General features: G+C 37.2%; 1 protein-coding gene across 3 annotated transcripts in view; it reads left to right on the forward strand.

Annotated features, from left to right (window-relative positions):
* LRRC4C (leucine rich repeat containing 4C) overlaps positions 1–18,939 on the forward strand; it is a 99,528-nt gene that overhangs the window by 67,733 nt on the left and 12,856 nt on the right. Inside the window, exon 1 of one of the 3 annotated variants that reach the window (XM_062577041.1) lies at positions 16,051–16,095. The exons of the other annotated variants lie outside the window; for them this stretch is intronic. The gene's annotated coding sequence lies outside the window, so the exon portion shown is untranslated. Of the gene's footprint in view, positions 1–16,050; positions 16,096–18,939 lie in introns of those variants that run through there. 3 annotated transcript variants of the gene reach the window in all.

Here is an 18,939-nt window from a genome sequence, read left to right on the forward strand (position 1 = left end):
AAAAGAGTCCTGTAAAATTCCTGACTAGTCTTATTATTCAGCCCACTAAGCATAAAATCAAATCTAGGAGGTAGCCATTAACTCTCAGGGACAGGGAAGCTTGGCTTTATTTTATTAAAAACAGGAAAAAGCAGTGGATATTTATGCATGGACTATTCTTGCTTCTGTAGCAAATGCCAATACAGGAATGTGGCCAGTAGTGATCTGAAAGAACAGAAAGCATCATGACTGACTGTGGAAGGTAATATAATCTGATACTTACTTAAAAATAATAACTCATTATAAAACCATAAGGATTGTCAATAGCAGCACAATGACTCATTGAGGCAGGTAACTCATTATCATGACCTAAATATAAAGGAAGTAGGAATGGCTCTTTTGAAGGAAAAAGATGAAGGTATCCTAAGGGAGGAAACCTACCAGCAGTGAAGTGTGAGGATGTCTACATAGAAATATATATATATTTTTTAATGTTAAGGTATTTTGTTAATTTCCATGCAATAATAAAGCCTAACCACAGGGAAGGCATGAATTTTGGACTCTGCTTTGTGTATAGAGAATCCTGGGAAACATGCCTGCTCACACAGTGTTACTAATAATAATATAAATTATTAAAGCTGACAGAATCTTTATAGCTAATGCACGTGCTCTTTGCACTCTGCACTTTCCTCAGCTTGGACACTGCATAAACACAGATCAGTTTTGGTTTCTGCTATTCATGCACTGGCACAATATTGTGATTTGAGATCACAGCATTGCAGGAAAATGTTAAAATGTAAAGAAGAAAAGTAATAAACAAACAAAAAAAACCAGTCATCCCTTGGGTTTAAATTAAATTTTATGTTGATTATACATTCTTGTAAAATCCCCTTTAACGGAAAATGTAAATATCTAAATAATGCAAAATTTAAATGTATTCAATGGCTTTGATAATGTCATTACTTAGGATAGTCATTGAGTCATTGCTCTTCATGATGTTTCTGATAAATAAAAATTCATTTCTGTTTCCTTGCAGGAAAGAGAGATATATTTTTAAACTGAGGTCTTAAGCTCCAGACAGATTTATGAAAACAGGTGATTAAAAAAAGGTCTGCTTGTTTTTGAGCTCAAAAACAGGAGAATTAGCAGATACAAAATTAATTTTGTGAATCATTTCTGTATCTTACTAGGATTTTGAATGTTTAAGTCATATTTTTATGCACCATAACTAAAATACAACTTTAGAAATAAATACTGAGCATGCTGTGTTCAGAAACTTGAGCTTTCATTCTAGAAGTTAACCTTCTCTAGAACAATTAATAGAATATTATTTAGGAGCTGGACATTGTTTTTAATGAATGCAACTGACTGTGGTAAATGTAAATCTATTGGAATACTAGGTAACTTAGAAAACGTAGAGCTGAACTTTTACAGCTGTATTCCAAGGAATGTTATTGCAGATTCTTCGGATTCCTGTGTATTGCATGTTGCTGAATATTTTGAGTTTTTTTTAAGGGTTGTTGTCAGTGCAAATAAGGTTGAAACGTCTTAATACAGAGTTTGTTTATGCATATACATACTTGTGTGTTTGGTGCAGAAGGAAATGCCATAGATTTGTTTTTGGATGCTGGTCACAGGAGCTGGAATTGCTTCTCTATGTCAGAAGATTTTCCTTAGTAATTTCAAACCATGCATTATCCTCTGATTACTCTTTTTGCAAAAGTTGGCCAGACTAAAGAGTTTCTCAGATGGCTGTATTCGTCTCTACTCTCTGCCCTTCTTGGGGTCTGAATAGCAATCACTGCAATAAGTGATTTTTTTCTCATATCCTGCCAAAGGAGGTCTCTACTGTGCTCAGCAATGCGTAGTATTTAAACGAATCCTTCCCTGCAGGAAGCAATAACACTAGAAATGATTAAAACAAAACCTAAAATGTCACCTTAGACTAATGAAATTCCATCATCAAGCAATAGCTGACACTTCTGTGAGACCCTTTAAAACTCGGATTAAGAAGAGAAAATTAAACTTGAAATGGAGAGGGAGAAAAAAAGCAGCTCCTTTTTCTCCTGCAAGAGTTGAATACAGTATGCTGGTTATTCTCAGAAAAGTTGATCTCACGTATAGTAACCCCTGCTCAGGATAAAGAGCAACTAACAACGTTGCTTTTAAAGGCTAGCAATGTTATCTACAATTGCAGTGAAAAAATGCAGATTTTTACGTGAAAGTGAAAACAATTGTAGATTATATCCTAATATCTTAAAAAGTGAAATATCTGTTCTTTTAGGAACTGATCTGGACCCTCATTCATATGTCCTCCCTACAGGACGAGTTGAAGGACTGCCTTACTAGCTCAACCTAATGATTATGCTCCTCCAGTTTCTCATCTCTGCGAGTGGGCAGTACAAAACGCTTTGGTGGAAAGTGCAAAAACCCTGCACAGATGGCAGTTATGAAATAACGTGTGCATAGGGGAGTTTTCTTTCTAAATTCATCTAATTATATACCAATGCTTGCTCGGAAACACAAGGGTTTGTAGCTTTTAAATTCAGTTCACTCTACAGCTCTGGGTTTGAGCCGTGTTGAATGGTCGCGGTATCAATAACCCCCTGGGCCCTGTGTTAAAGGCCGAGCTCCTGTCCTCGGTGGTGCGATGGAGCGGTGAACCTCAGAGCCCGGCTGCTTTCTGGGAGGCTGCCAGTGCTGCAAGAGGTCCCCTGGCTTCGGGGAAGCGCAGATGTGAGAGCTCGGCTTTGCAGAACTGTTACCGTGGGCTGCAGCTTTCTTGAATAAGGAGTTTGAAGTCTCCTATGGGGCACTCCTGCTTCGCTGAACCACGCTACGTTTGGCTGTGCAAGACTACAAAAAAATATGTTTATAATGTTTAGGTGGGATCCTTAGGTTGGGATCTTCTGCTTTTAGGATCAGATAGAGACGGGAACTTCAGCTCCATCAGTCCCTGCACGCCGCAGCATTTCTCTCTCTTCTGCTCAGCTGCACGTGAGAGTTCAGATGCAATTTTGCGCTGGGCACCGAGCCAGTCTCTGGGACACTGAGAGAAGCGATAGCCCAGGGCTGCCCCTTTACGTCTTTTCATCGCTGCCGAGTGTTGTTTCACTTTCTTCGGTGCAGAACGAACCGGGCCGTCCAGCGTGGAGGCCGTCAGCAGCCCCGGCTGCTCGGGCCCCGCGCGCCCGCCGCGGCGCGTAGCCGCGAGCTCCCCGAGGCGAGCGCGCCCGTGCCCGCGCCGCCCTGCCCGCTGCGGCAGACCCGCAGTGCCGTGGCAGCTCTAGCAGCCCGCCGCGTAGAAGCAGAGGTTGCACCGCACTGGGTCAGGCCGTGCAACCGGGACGTCCCGTATCTTGCCTTAAGCAGTGGCCAATACCTGACGCTTCAAATGAAGCCCAAAGTGTCTAACAAAGCGTCTAGAGAATTGGGTACGGGAGAGGGCAAGGGATTATTTTGCTGGCTCTGCTGGACTTCTGAAATAAAAGCATAGTTACTTCTTTTATAGACTACAGGGCTGTGAGTCCCTTCTGCGTCTGAAGCTGGACTCAGGAGCACTTCAGCAGTAACGATAGGCTGTCTTTAATTGGGCTGGGGAAAGAAAAAACATGCTGAGAGCCAGAGGATGTATGTGCAATTCAGTCTTGGTTTTCTATCTACAGTCAGTTCATCTATCACAGGTGTGAGTCTGGACGATGATTCATGAGTTCATGAATTTAGCCAGCTTTTTTTATACCATTCAGATACTAATGTTTGTTGCACTAGTGTCTTCAATCTGTGAGCTAACACATGATGGAGAACAGAGTTTCCTCATACCAATGACCATGAGAATTGTCGCCCCCCTCTCTTTCCAACCTACATTAAAATACTTGTATCTAGCTTCAGATAGAGATTTACTTCTTGTGTTTTAACGTTTTTGGTGTGCTTTATACTAGTGTGAAGCAAAAAGAATGAGAAAAGCTCTGAGATGATAACCTGGCTAATACCACAATTCTGTCCTGTCAGTTCAGCAGCTTCCCACACACAAATAAAACTAATTTCCTGAGGGTCTTAAACATATTAACCCTGAAGAGCTTTACATAGCCTCTGCTAAACTGTAAATCACTGCATCCTCTCAAAGTGCAGATACTATTTAAATTCTTTCCTGATTCAAGGTTTTGATGAGAGGAGAATCTGTTCCAGTGAGGTTTTTTTGTTTGGCTGCTTTTTGTTTGTTTGTTTGTTTTTTTTTTAATCTAGTCTATGTAATAACTATTCGGGAAGGAGAAAAAGGATAGTGTTTTTACCTGAGGGTCATATGACTATATCGTGATTGATCATTGCAATGGAGAAAAGCACTCAAATGTAATCATACATAATGTATAGTTTGTGCACCAAAGGCAAATTTGATGGTAGTCACAATCCACTGTAATGGCTAGTGTAAGCAGATCTGCCTGTGCCAAAATCCTTTATTTCTGTAAAATGAATCAATTACTCAAATGACCGTGTCCACCAGCAGACAAGACCATGCAGCAGGGCACCGGGCCATAGAAAAAATGAACCTAACATAAAAGTAAGCTTTGCTGAGTGCAGTGTGGGAGACACCTGAGCAAAGGATAGATGTTTTAAGTGTCAGCTGTGCTACTGATTTGCTGTGAGATTTTGGGCAAGTTTCTTAATTCCTATCCCTACCTTACTGTCTTGTGTTTCTGAAGCAAAAAAATAGTTTATACATCTTAAAAATTTTAATAACCTAAATTTAATGTTGATTTAGATTTACTAGAAAAAGTCTATAAATTTGGTTAAATCTGTGGTATTTGTTTAAGAGAACAATTAAGGCATTTATTTGAATTTTTGGAGTAGCAGCCTTACTGATGGTAGGGCTATAAAATACTTGGCTCTTGTGCAGAAAAGGCACATTTCAAGGGCATACTTGCTTTCTCTTATAGTCAAAAGTTTGCAATTGGTCAAGATTATACAACACTAGGCAACTACCTAAAGAAATACCAATAATATAAAACAGGAGGGCTGCAGCTGAATGTAAGTATGGTTTTTCCCCTTAGAGCATTACATAGAGGTAGCTCCACATCAGGCCTGATATACATACAGTTTTCTTTAATATTTCAGGTAGACAATCTGTAGACCAGTAATTTCTGTGAAAAACTGCAGGATGGCAACACCAGAGAGGCTTTAATGTGGAGGACACTTAGACAACTAAAATGTGCATCTTTTTGGATAAGGGAGCTCTCTTCAAACATTTACTATAGTTACATTGCTTTTGATCTATCTTGATCATCCTTTCTGGACTCTTGACTCTTGTGTTAATTTAAGAAATAATTGTGGTTTGATCTGTTTGCTTGTGCTCTTGCATTGAAGGCTTCTGAAGGGACCGATGCTGATACTGCTAATTTTCTTATATGTTTATACATATATATATATATATATAATTATCTGCATAAATGTCTTCTGTAATTAATGTCTCAGATAATTGCATGTTTGACTTGGCAAAACTGATAACAATAACATTTAAATATTTTGTAGTAGACATTAGTTTTAAGAGATTAGTTATTTGATTTCATTAAATGAATAAATAAACCTTGGTATCAGTAGTGTGGATTCGGATACCTAAGGTACAAGAAGATGTATAGTTTATTCTTTTTCTGTCAAGCACAGAAAGGCTGTATATATGTTATATAGTATATCTATATAGCTGTCCAAGCTAGACAACCAAGAGAGAGGGCTCCCCATGCTATCTTAGAATACTACTACAACTCTGTGAGATATATGGTATAACTGATCTATTTTTCTCTCTCTCTTTTCATCTTTACTGCTAGCAGCTGCCTGAATCAGCATTTGGGATGGACTCTGAAAAGCTGTCTTCTTAAAACACAACTAATTTTAAGTATTATATCAGCCTAACAAAAATTTGCTTTAGTAGTCAGGTCAAGTGATACAGAGAGAAAAGAAAAAGGTGTAGCAGTCCCTGCTGTCCATCTCCAGTTAGACTCTCTTGCTTATCACAAACAATCCTAGACATGACTGACCTTTTTGTAGTATTTCTGCATGCAAATTGAAGATATATTGGTCTTTAGATAACTTTCTATATGCCCGTTCCCTATTATAATCCTGACAGGCCAGATTTGAAGATGGTGTACATTCAAGTGAGCATATGCTTTAACATCATCCTGGCTGCAGATTTGCTCTGAATAAGCCATGACAAGCTTGCGTTAAAATCATGAGATCTAAAAACAGTACAAATACAAAATTTGAGCATGGGTAGTTTAGAAACCTGCTAGATACCCCCTGTTTTAAAGCTGGTAGGTTGGTTAAATGATTTTGAGCCAAATCATTTTGCTTTTCTTAATGTTTCATATTCTACTTTTTGTTTTGATGTAAATGTAGTAAAATCAGAATGTATGCTTAGCATTTAAAAAGATTAAACTCAACAGAAGGTAACATACAGATAGGAATTGCCTTGGCCAAACTAACAAAACTTATTGAATTACGTGCTGCTCAAGCTAGCACACTGTGCTGTTAACGTTGCTTCATTATGTTTTATTGCTGATTGCAGGGCCACTGGTATGGAACACTGTGTGTTCAGATAAAGCTCCTCTGAAGCAGCAATTTGTTGAAATAGTGGAGCCTTGATAAGGACGTACAAGTTAAGATAGCCTTAATGAGTTATAAAAGCACTGTCCATCTTACAGCTGTTCTTAGAAATTCAGAGTGATTTCCATGTTCTAGTGATCATATAATTTTAAAAATAGTGATCTCTCTTGATTTCTTTTTAGCTGTGGCAGTTTTGATTGAATTGCATATGTTAATGATAATAAGAATAAAATGTTCTCTGTGGATAGTGTCAATGTTTATATTTTCAAGGTATCAGAAGGAGCAAACCATGAGTGACAGAATTTAGTATGAAATCTTTGATGATGCAGGACCTGAAAGCAATGTTTCAGATCTTCTAAGTGCATGCTGAATCTCTGCCCCAGTAAGCTCTTCATCTTTGTTGTGCTCTGGATAACTTCTCAAATGAAACAAAAAATCCAGAACCTGCAGTATTTTTGGACATAAGGATATTAATGATGTCACAGGAACTGTGTTTTGAAGAGGAACATAAGGAAAGATCTTCTAAGGGATTTAACCTGGGAGAGTGACGATGAAGTTTAGATAGGGCATGCAGATCTGTGTTCTTTTATTGGTGAACTTGTTTTCCAAGACTGTGTAGTCCAAAGGATGAACTAGGATTCAAAGATCTCTTTAACCAGTGCAACTAAAACATTGAGCAAGCAAATTCTTTTCTTAAAATGTGAGTTTTTCAGTCACGTACGAGCGTATCTTTGTCAATTCTACCAGACACGTTTGATGGAGACTTTGATGGGGGGGACCAGAGTGGAGTTGTCTCGTGTTTGTGTCTGCCCTAATACAGCACACTGCTCATTAGGAGAATGCTCTTTTGGTTCACTGTGCAGAGATTAGCTTCATTTCAGTGAAGGCGTAATCTTGGGTCCTTAATTTAAAAATAGGTATTGCAGACATTCCACAGAGGAAAGCCCTTCGAAATGTCTCCTTGGATGTGTAAGGTTCTGTGCATTAGTGCTTAGCAGCAGAGCATAATTAGATTGCAGATGAATGGATTACACGTGACTGTTCTCAAACAGAGCCAGACTGGGGTGACTCTCTAGGCAGCTGAGGGACTTTCCTCTGTTGAGGCCTTACTTCCAGTCCCTGCATCTTTTCTAAGTATGTGAGTCTGTGATACATGTATGCTGTGTACGTTCATATAAATATGTTCATCTCCCAGCTAACAACAGATTTAGATAGTCAGCTGGCCTGAAGTCCTTGGCAAGATGAAACAGCATTTGTAAGATGGCGTTATTTGTCTGGAACCCCACATTGTATCTTGCAAACAAAGTATCTGAGGAACTGGTCTCAGCAGCTTTAAGGTGTGATTGTTCTATGAAATAGGAAATGATAACTAAGACACTCGTCTTCCCGTTTCACTTCCTCTCCCAGAAACAATTCTGTTTCATTTGGATAGCACTATACTCAAGTTGCTAAATCCTAGTCTCTTAGGACTCTCTCAGAGGACTAGTAGTGGTTTCAGACCCTCTGTATAAACATTCATTGTACAGGATAATTCCATTCTTTCTCAGATGCATCATTTTTCTTATTTCTACCTAGAGTACCACACTTGTAGGAACTTGAAAGGGATGAGACTAAATTAGGGATAGAGGGCAACACAATATGCTTTGCTTTCTGACTTAGAACTATGCAACTGAATCCAAGATAGTAAGTTTTAAAAGTCCAGGAAAATAGCAGTAACCAAAACAGTAACAAGACACAAAGAGTAACTCAGACTCAGATCCTCAAAATATGTAGATACCTTACTCTTATTTTAGTAACTAAAGATTTGATTACCATGACGTATGTTGTCCTCAGCCCATCCCTCCTCTAAGTATATGTGCTTATCTGTAGCTGACCTACCAGAAAAACGTATGAGAGAGATGATCTGGATGTAGCTTTTAATAGGGATGAAGAAAATAAGAGATCTTGTGAAAATTAAACAAGATTACGCTTCTTTTCTTCTAAAAACATATGGAGTATAATGAACCTCTTGTGGAAAGAAGGCATTTTCCTAATGATTTTACTGGGACCAAAATTTCTTCCTTAGAACATAATTAAAAAATGAGTTATTTTAGATAGCGGTTTTTGCTTATCTTGTAGCTTGGATAAAACTCTCTTGTAAGGTCTATAGAAATTAAATTCTTTAGATTTTTATCCCCAGGCTCTGTGAAAAGTATTTCCAGGCCTCTGAATTTTGTTATTGTCAAAAATACTGTGTACATTTTGGTGTATTGCATAACAGGCTATTGTTTGGTAAATTCTGTTGGCAGTTTTTGGAATAGGGGAGGAGACAGGAAAAAAAGTGGAAAAGAGAATACAAAATAATATGAAGAAAGTAACTTAAAAAAAGACATGACTTCTAATAAAATTAAATATCTCTGGCAAGCCCTGTTTCTTGCATTGTCTACCCATTTAGCTTTAAAATATATATAAATCAGATAGTCAAAGCAATAATTAACCATAAATCAAAGATCCTATTTCATTCATAATTATAAAAGAGTATTCTTCTTGTTTCGTTTGCTGGGGTGAAACCGTTTCAGTTATGTTTACATAGCACATGAATCAATGGCACTAATGAGCCTGATATGGCTGTAGTAATTAACTCAGATGATCTTCCCCTTTTTTTTTCTTTTTTTTTTTTTCTCCTCTGACTCTTTATAGAGAAAGACTATATAAGCATATGATCTTGAGTCAGGAAGCTGCTCTGCTGAGTTTCAAAATCAAATCAGCTTCAGCTCATGCTAAGTAATGACCCTCCCAGCATCTTTCAGCAGCAGGGTGCAAATTTATAATCTTCAGCATTGCAGCACAAAAGTTTTGCTACATGTATTATGGGAATATCTCCATTAGCTGTGGTATATGGCTATTTTCTTCACCTAAGAGTTGCAGCTAACAGCAAATTTGACACACACCACTCAGCTTTGCTCGGAGTGAGCAACTGGTAGGGAAAATAATCCCCAATCTGTTTACAAAATCAACATTTTAATTCTGCTTCACCATATTCATTCGTTACTGTGCTGTCTTGCAGCAAAAATATGGGGCCATGTTTTAATTGTATGAGGAAGCACCTTTTACCATTGCAAACTCAGACTTCTGCTATAATTTATTTACCCTGAAATTGCTCATCCTCCAGTCACCCAGATGCGAAGCAGAGACCACACAAAGTGACTTGGTTGACCAGTCATCCAGTTCATACTGTGAATTTTGAAGCTCAAGATCATGCTTGTTCTGAGCAGTTTAAGAAGAATTTGTATATCCGACTAAAGCTAGCCCAATCCACCTTTTCTGTTCCTTATTATAGTCATGTATGTTGCTACATCTGCATCATGACAGCAATAATTCGTATAGGAACATTAGGTACTGCTTGAGGAACCACGGGCAGAGAATTAGTGTAGAAGTGAACCTGAAGCCAGTTCAATTTGTGAAGTATCTATTTCTTCCATCCAGTCTCTTGTTCCCTTCCACAACATCACTGCCCTTAATTCTTTCCCGAGATCTAAATATTTAAGTTACCTAGACTATATTTTTAGTACTGATGAATCTGTAGCTTGACCCATGAAGTCTATGCATTGCTACAGATTTTTATTTTAATTATTATCATACAATTGCCCAAGGCGATCTGTGTGTTGACTCTAGGTAACAAAGGCAGAAAGAATTAGGCTATGACATTAGCAGAAGTTTTGTACAGTACTGCCAGAATTTCAAAAGGCCTCACGCTACTCTCAAGGCACACTCTTAAAAAAAACCCCAACAAAATAGATTAAATAATAAAAGATTTTATTCATTAGAGGTATATTCAATATTTATTGAGTAAAATGTTTGTCACAAACCTTTGATCTAATATTATTCAGTGTCTATAGAGTTGCTCAAGTAATGAAAGCATATATTCATGCTTCTCCCTCACATCTCTGCATGCTATGCTTATATGCTGTACTATGCTACAGACAGTGCTCGTTTTTCTCCATAGCGTGTTTAAACTTAACTCTTGAAGACTGATTATCACCGTTGCTCAGATGCTGCAGGTATCAGATCCCTGACAGAATGGTATGTTTGGACAAGTGGCATTCTCATGTCCCGGAAACCTGGAGTCCTGCCCTTTTAAACGAATATGAGTCATTTTCTTCTCGGTCAAAGGTTGTGATTTACACTAAGCTGTAGTAAGTCAGACTTTTAAATACAATTTTCACAATGATCATCAGGTCTTCAATCAGCTAAAGATTAATTTTGAAGTACAATCTCTTGGCAAAGCCTTTTTATAGTTTCCAGATTTTGCAAACAGCTGCTCTAAGTAACAAGAAAAATTCTATTAGCTCACACTTGCTTTTGAATGAATAAGAAAGGAATCAAAACATCAAAGATTATGGTTACCATTTTTGAATGTGGTCCTGATAGTTTTGCACACTTTGTTCTAACTCGATTGAAATGCAGTCAGGCCTTATTAAGATCAAACATTCAAGATAATGGAAGACTGTGATCTTCTCCAGTATATGTTGTTAACTCATGTTTAAGATGAATCTGTAACTTTAAATAGAAAGGAGAGATTTCTGCATATTGCATATGAAAATGTAATATTGGTAAGGTATATGGCACTTCTCTGAAGGTAAAAATGGCTTAGAAACATGTAAAATGTATCATGGCTCATTTTTAAAACATGAAAAATGTAATAGAAATATGTGGAAGGAATCATTCTTTTTTGCTTTTGAAGTGATTGAGGGAGGAGTCTGGGCAAATAGGGGAGGTGGGAGGGGTTCATTTGATTTCTACAGTTCAAAACAACTGAATATATAATACTCGATCAGCAAAGTAAACTTATGGTTGATTTAATATTATTTAGGGGACAATATGGGTTAGATGAAAAGAGAAACCTTGAGCCTAGGACCTTTGGGTGCTGATCCTGAATTTGTTATTTACCAAACGTGTAACTTCGGTGAGTCATAATGCATTGGCAGCACTCATATTCTCCACCCTTTAATGCCCTAATTCTAGAGAGAAGACTCTCAGCAGTATTAAACTCTGAATTCCTCATATTTGCCGTTATTTAATCCATAGCTTTTAGAAACCCCCTTTGTGACAGAAATCCAACAGTCATCCTAAAAGACAGAGACGTGAAAGGTTGTAGGGCAATTTTTTGACCCTTGTGTTGATAAAGGTCAAATATTTTTGAGAAGTATGGCATTAAACATATTTTTTCCATGAATATAATGAACTAAATACCAGACATATTTAAAAAGCTAATCTTCATCCTTTTATCTAACAACTGTTATTTCATTAAAAGTGGGTACCCTTTTTGCTGATTTTTTTTTCAGTCTAAGTCTGTTCATCTTCAATTGTCTATCATCAGCACATGGATAAAAATGTAGGATTAGGGGACTGAGAAACTCTCTAAATGGATGCAGTGAGCCAGATCCTGTGCCAGTGAAGCTACACTGATTTATATATGCTGTGGATCTAGCCTGTGAATTTTACTTTTGACAGTAAACAGCATTACAGCACAGTCAGGACTTTGTACAGGCACACTTCATGCTATAAAGCACTGGTTCAGCAGCCATAACTGCAATTATTTTTGTGTTGAATGACCTAATCCTCAGGCATTGAATTGAACTGGAGACTTCCTATTAAAAGAATACCCCCAAATAGCACAATTCAGCATGTGTTCAGAAAAGAGAACTATCTTTTTTTCAAGGCGGATGAAGAATCAGATTACTGTAGTTTAAGTATAAAATCTGGATCTCTGCAATTTTTCATGTGACTGATGATTAATGCACCAAATAGTGAGCACAGTGGCATGGCCTGTAACCTTCATGTGCCATAAGGTCTTCATAAGGCCTCTTCCTGGAATAGTTCTGCTAGTCCATACTACTGTATGGAAGAAAGGAAAAAATTAATGCCAAACTAATCAGAAGTGGTCTCTTTAGAATTTGCACCCAGCTATAAATCTTGCTTTGGCGATATAGGGAAATAAATTAAGTGAAGGTGTTGTAACTGGAGTCTGTAGCTGGAGAGGACAGCAGCAGCCCTGCACCAGCTTTGGGGTGTGTAATGTCTACTGTGGCTACATTCCCTCTTTGGAAATCACTAATGAAATTATTCTTTCACTCCCTGGTAGGTTCTTACTTTGCCTTTCAGTAAAAATTGGAAGATAAAGAATAGTAGTGAAGAGCAATTGAATTTAGTCTAGTAAGTGCCTTTTTCACTCTTAAGTATTGCTTTTTAAATTTCATTTTGAGAAATAAAGCTGTATTTAGTGTAAACGTGAGGGATACTGGTGAGAAAAAAAAAGCACTCTGAACCATTAAAAGAAAAAAATGTGTGCTTTTTGCTGCTATATAATTTTTAAATGACTTAGTGACTTGTGCTATATTTAAGGAAGAAAAAAATCTGACAGCTTTGACACCATACTACAGGTAAATGAAATTTTAAAAGGAGGATTTAGTACTCTTTAAGAAGGAAAAATGAAGTTTTAGCTTATAAGTTCCTGACAGACACTCAATTAAACTGAAAAGTGTCTTGCTATGCTTCTCCAGTATGTTAAGGAGAGACTATTAAATGTGTTTTGCTGACTGCAGTATACTGCAGTCCTGCAGTCTACATTGATGGGCTGCTTTGTTGAGCAGCAGAAAACTCTACCTCCTTAAACAGTTGTAAAGAATTATGGCAAAATTTAATGTACTTTTGCTCTCTTATACTTGTGGTTACCTGTAGAGAAGACCTTAAATCCTCATATTTGCCACTTGAACTTTCACTTGTTCCCATTTTAAGTAGAAAGGAAGCAGCAGTTGCTGAAGGTAGCCTAAGGCACAGATACTGAATTTTCATAGATTCTGCCACATGATGGCTACTCCCTTGCAGTATTTGTCTTCATCTTAAAGAACAAATAAGATAAGGCATAGCTATCTGTCCCCCAAGTAATCTCTCATTTCCTGGCTCACTGAAGATGGCTGTCAGGATTGGAGAGACTTTCCAGCACATCTTTCTATAAATACTGATAGATAGATTGAGTTCCAGCACACATATGTTACTGTTGAGTAGAGATTATAGAATTGTAGTCTCCTCACATTGGATACCAAGCTTATTGTCTGTCCTGAAAAAAGAGCCATTATGTCTGCTGGACAAGACAGGCAACTACAAAAAGCTATTTTAGCAATTCCATAGTAAGAAGTTGTTCTTCCAGGCTAATCCTACAGCAGCACTCTAGTGCTACACTAACAGAAATACTGTTCTCTAGTATAATACAGGTAAATGAGAAATGCCCTTCGTTTGGCATTAAGCTTGCTTTCTAAATTCACCTTCCAAAACAGTAGGGAAATTTACCCTACTGTTGTAAGTCAAATTTCAATGCAGATAAATATCTCATATTTCCAAAAATATGCCTTCAATTTGAATTGAAGGGAGCAGTGTTCAGTATTTCTTGACATAACACAATATACTATAAAATAGCTACTATGTTTCTCTCCAGAAATAGCTGTATTTTTCTAGTGAAAAAGGTGACTCTGATACACTGTATGTTGTATGTCAACACAGGATTTAAAGCTCACAGAAAGACTTCTACATGAAAGTCAGTATATAACTGTAAGCTATTATCATCTATTAGTGTAAAATCTCCTAAATCCCGTGTGCACCAGACATAACACATCGTAAAGGTTAGAGATAAGGACCTGTCTTGATTCGTCACAGGGCATGTCTAATGTCTATTGTTTTGTTCCCATTGCAAACCTGTATTTCATAGTAGCAAGGAATAAGAAAGAAAGAAAGAAAAGACTTATCATTTAGAAAAAAAATCAAAAGTCATTGTTTAAGATCTAAAACTAAATCCAATCTTCCAATAAACTATTAGCTTCCTTCAGCATTTCAGCAATCAGAACACAGATCTCCTTTACTGTTAAAACCAAAGGATTCATCTCTACCAGATGAAGCCTATTTTATAGTATACCAGATGAAGCCTATTGTATAGAAGCTGTATTTTCTTAACAATTAGTTAGCTGAACCTCCTGATACACCTCAAGAATAGATCAGTCTAGTTTAGAGGGTAACAAGTGTCCCAAACTTCAGCTGGACTGGAATAAAATTCAGTCTGGTTTCACTGGCTGGAATGGAGCAATACCAGTTTACCCATCTAAGAACTAGATCAAATTCTGCCAGCTTCTGCAGACTAATAGGTAAGAAGATTGCCTTCACACTTCTGGAATGGAAAGTATTAAAATGAAGAGAAGCCACAGGAATGTGCTATGTGTATCACATTGCTTTTCTCCTCAGAGCCATAGATGAGCTTACATATAAAAATTTTCATTTTTCCATCATCCTCTCCCTGATAGTGTCAGCTTTAGAGCTATGACTGCAGTAGCATAGGATGTTCTTAAAACTGTGCTTACTCCTTATCTCTGATACCCAGCAGCCCTCCTGTCTTCACTGAAATCCTTCTAAGATTTAGATCCCAGTCCAGAAATCAGGTCTAGTAAAAGAGATTTCTGTGCTTCTGTGAAGTTCCACTGTGATACTAAAGCCTTTGCTGTCCTGCCGGTCTTCACTGGTTCTGGCTGCTGCTATTTTATCTTGTCAGCTCCTGAGCTTTCCTAAGTGTTGAGCATATGGACAGAAATGGGAATAAACAAATGAAGGTGTTTTTCCCAAGATACTGAAGCACAGGTTTTGAAATCATTCTTGCAGATCAATTGACAGCCAATTAGTTGGTAATAGCCACCAATAGGCATGTTTGCACAAGTGGATGTAGCTAGAAATGTCAGCCAAATAGCAAAAAATAGTCTATATTTAATTTTGTAAACTTCCAAACTAAATGGTCCACTATGAAGGTCTCCAAGGTAGAGCAGTGCTGGGGATATATACACTGTACAATACCTGTATTTCAGTGCAACATTAGTACTTCCATTGGTAAGTACTTATCATTGCTAATAGCAGCCCTAAACCACATGAAACTGATGTGAAACAATCTGGTAAGAGAAGAAGGCCTGATGGTGCCAAAATACTTGTAACAGCAAACACTAGCATACTTTTGGGAAGGCTACCTTATCAGTGTATTTGTCTACTTGAAGTACTTAAATAATCCCCTTACTAATAAGTATCTGCAAATTGTTAATGTATTTATCATCATGCAATATACTGGAATAGATGGAATAGAAAAGAATCCAAGAAAAAGCTGCCAAGCTGGCAGCCAGAGAGATCTGGTTACATTAGTTTTTTTTCATTCAACTGTATTTTTGATGCTCTATGGCTTGAGCACTAGGTAGAAGTTAAAAATTCAGAAAATATATTTGTTTGCTTTTATTCTGATAGGAAACATAGTTTTTTAGAAAGCATTGAACTATAATTTAAAAAGGGTATTATATATACATGTGCATATATAAATATGTATATTTGTGTGCAAATCTTTTTGGCTGCCGTGTATGTATTTTAATACTGTCTTTAACTACATAATGAGATCATATTTTTCTCATAGGAACCCTGTGTCATTCAGTGCACAGAATGAAAAAACAACCTGAAGTTAGTACCTGGGTATGTACAGCAATGAGCTCTCTGTTTTTGCGACTGTTTGTTACTGTAAGGTACGCCAGCTGCCTTAAAGCTACCTCAAGTATTTCTGTATAATCTTCAGTGAACATAGTATGGATATATCCCTAGCACAGAACATTTTGTTTGTAAATGGTTAAAATTTTACCAAGTTGTAAGAAACTGAAAATAGTGTTGCATAATGGTAAACGTTGGACATCCTTAATAATAGGTGGAACCACTATTGTCTATAATAAATATATTTCTACTGCTATACAAGTCAGCAGGGTAATGGAAGGCTTTACGGCAAACAGGCATATTTATATCCTTGAATAACATCAGCTATCAAATTTATTCTGCTTTGGAGAGAGAATTTTCAAATTTATTTTGAACCTTGGATTTATTCTGTTAATATACACATTTTAAAGGATTTGAACTAGCAGTGTAATGGCTTGGAATATTTTAAGAATCCAAGATATTAATATCTTAATATTTTAAAATATAAAATTATTTTTCTTTCGTAGCATACTTTCATACACATGAACTCTGTCTTTTTAGCTAGCTCATTTATTACTTTTCCTTTTATGTTATATGACAGTTTTAATTAAATGAAAATTAAATTTCCATCTCCCTGGAAACTATCCTGAAAGAATGGCATCAAAGCCCTCCTACTTGCATCAACAATAATCTGCAGTAGGCTCTGTGTAGCAAATTCTTATTGACATATGAGATGGAGTCCTGGCTCTACTGAAATCAAAGACAAAACTCCCATTGATTTCTGTAGGAGCTGTTTTTTCCCATGATTTTCTCTCATGGTCTAGTTAAAAATGGAAGTCTGTGGTCAGCTCCTGAATATAAAATACTGTATCAGCACTTCAGAGTCTGAATAGATGAACAAGCAGGCAGCATTTCTGATACTGGACATTTTATCATGTTGTTTAACTTGAAGCAGATAAATAGGACATCAGTGAACCTGCTCAATTGCTTAAAATATATATGTTAACTACATCAGTATGAATCTTATTCTGATATAATACTTTGAATTTGGCTAGTGGTTTCAATAAATGGTCTGTAAGCTGTCTACATAAAGAAAATATTCCATCATATAAAAGTGTATTTGTCAGTTTACAAAACACGTCGATATGAAGTAATCTATAAGCTTTTTCTGTAAGACTTATCACAACAGACCTCTTCTCTCTTTATCATTTATGATTCTTGGAGTTATAGATTATGTGGCTAGGAAGAGAATAACTCATGTAATTTACCACTGCTTGTCACAAACTCCTTTGGAGCCTTTGCGTTTCATCCTGCTGCCTTCAAAGGAGCTTTCTTTTGTAACACTAACTGTTCCATGCAGATCTGCATTATTGGTTCTTGAATCAGTCCATATATTCTGTGGAGATTTGCACTGCTATGTTTTGGATACCCTGGAAAACACATTGAAATCCGTGAGGTAGAAGTGTGCTAGGGCCTCGGTTCAAAGTGTGTAGGAACAGAGTGCTTCAGTGTTAGCAAGTCACTTTGAAATTAACTTAATATTTAATAAAATTAAAACACTTCAAAGTAAAAATACCTTATTATTTTTATTTACAATGATCAAAGTAGACAACACAGTTAAAAAAATTCAAATTACTCGTGTCTTTTTGGTGGGCCAAGTTCAGCTTCCAGTGCTTGACTAAGCTGTTAGTAAATTGTGGAGAAATGGTCTTTTTCATCTGATAAGGGCAGTGTAAAATTGCAATATGAACCATTTCTGTATTTCAAATGTAGTCTTTTACATATATGTGTGACCCTAAACTATGCTGTATGCAAATAAATGCAAAGGGCCAGTGTAGCTTTTAGTAACTAAAATATGAGCAATTAGCCACTTTAGAGTGAAACCAGTTAAGGAAAATGCTGTCTTTCAAAAGTACTGTGAAACGTCATCATTTCTTTACTAGATAAGAAACAGATGTTGGCGCAGTAGGATCGGCATTTGAGGGGATATGATTATGGCAGATGGAAAAGGTTAAGTTCACATTCTCATGGACTAGTGTGGATGGGACTAGAAGACAGTTTGCCTATTTTACTGTGAAACAGTTTTGAACCTCTTAATGCTTCCTTTCTTCCCTTTGCACCTCGGCTAGTGCAGACAGAGCCCAGAGTGTGAGCTCCTGTTCTTTCTCGAGTGATTTAGATCTCTCCTGGATAGCTGTCCCCAAAGGATATGACTTGAAACATCATGTTTTGCCACTTGTTCAATTCTATGAGAGCAATTTTCTTTCTGGTTCTTTTAAACATTTATGTTGAATAGCTTATTCAAAGCTTGCCAAAACTCTGCCAAATGTGAGGTTTATATGAAAATCTTTCTGAGGCCAAGAATCAGAAGATCATAGCACATATATTGGAGAGCCTTGAGGAGAGAAAGCTTTGGGGAATAGTCCACAGGGAAAAGGTGACAGTAGCTCTCCAGGAGTCCCTGTCAATCCCCGTTGTAGGAAGAACTGGATTGGGTTCCGGGTGATTCAGTGTTACCAGCCTCTGTGGTCTATTCTCTTGGTAAAAGTGAGAAATGTTTCTTATGAGATGTCCAGCAAGATTCAGGAAGGAGTAAAAAGCCTAACAAACATTGTAGATGGTCGTTCTAAGCCCACAGTGTATTTCTTTCCCTGTGTATAGTATTAACAACTAGGAGCAAATACCTAATACCAACAAAACACCATCTGAATACAGTGCTTCTTTAGGAGAAGAGATGGGAGAAAGAATGCACAGATGAAAAGACAAATTCAGGTATCTAATGCATTTCTGGAAGGTATTCAAGTACTATCATCAGAGTAATACAGCAATCTGTGGAATAAGACAGAACATTTT

Source organism: Rhea pennata, chromosome 5, assembly GCF_028389875.1.
Source record: "Rhea pennata isolate bPtePen1 chromosome 5, bPtePen1.pri, whole genome shotgun sequence".
Lineage (NCBI taxonomy): Eukaryota > Metazoa > Chordata > Aves > Rheiformes > Rheidae > Rhea > Rhea pennata.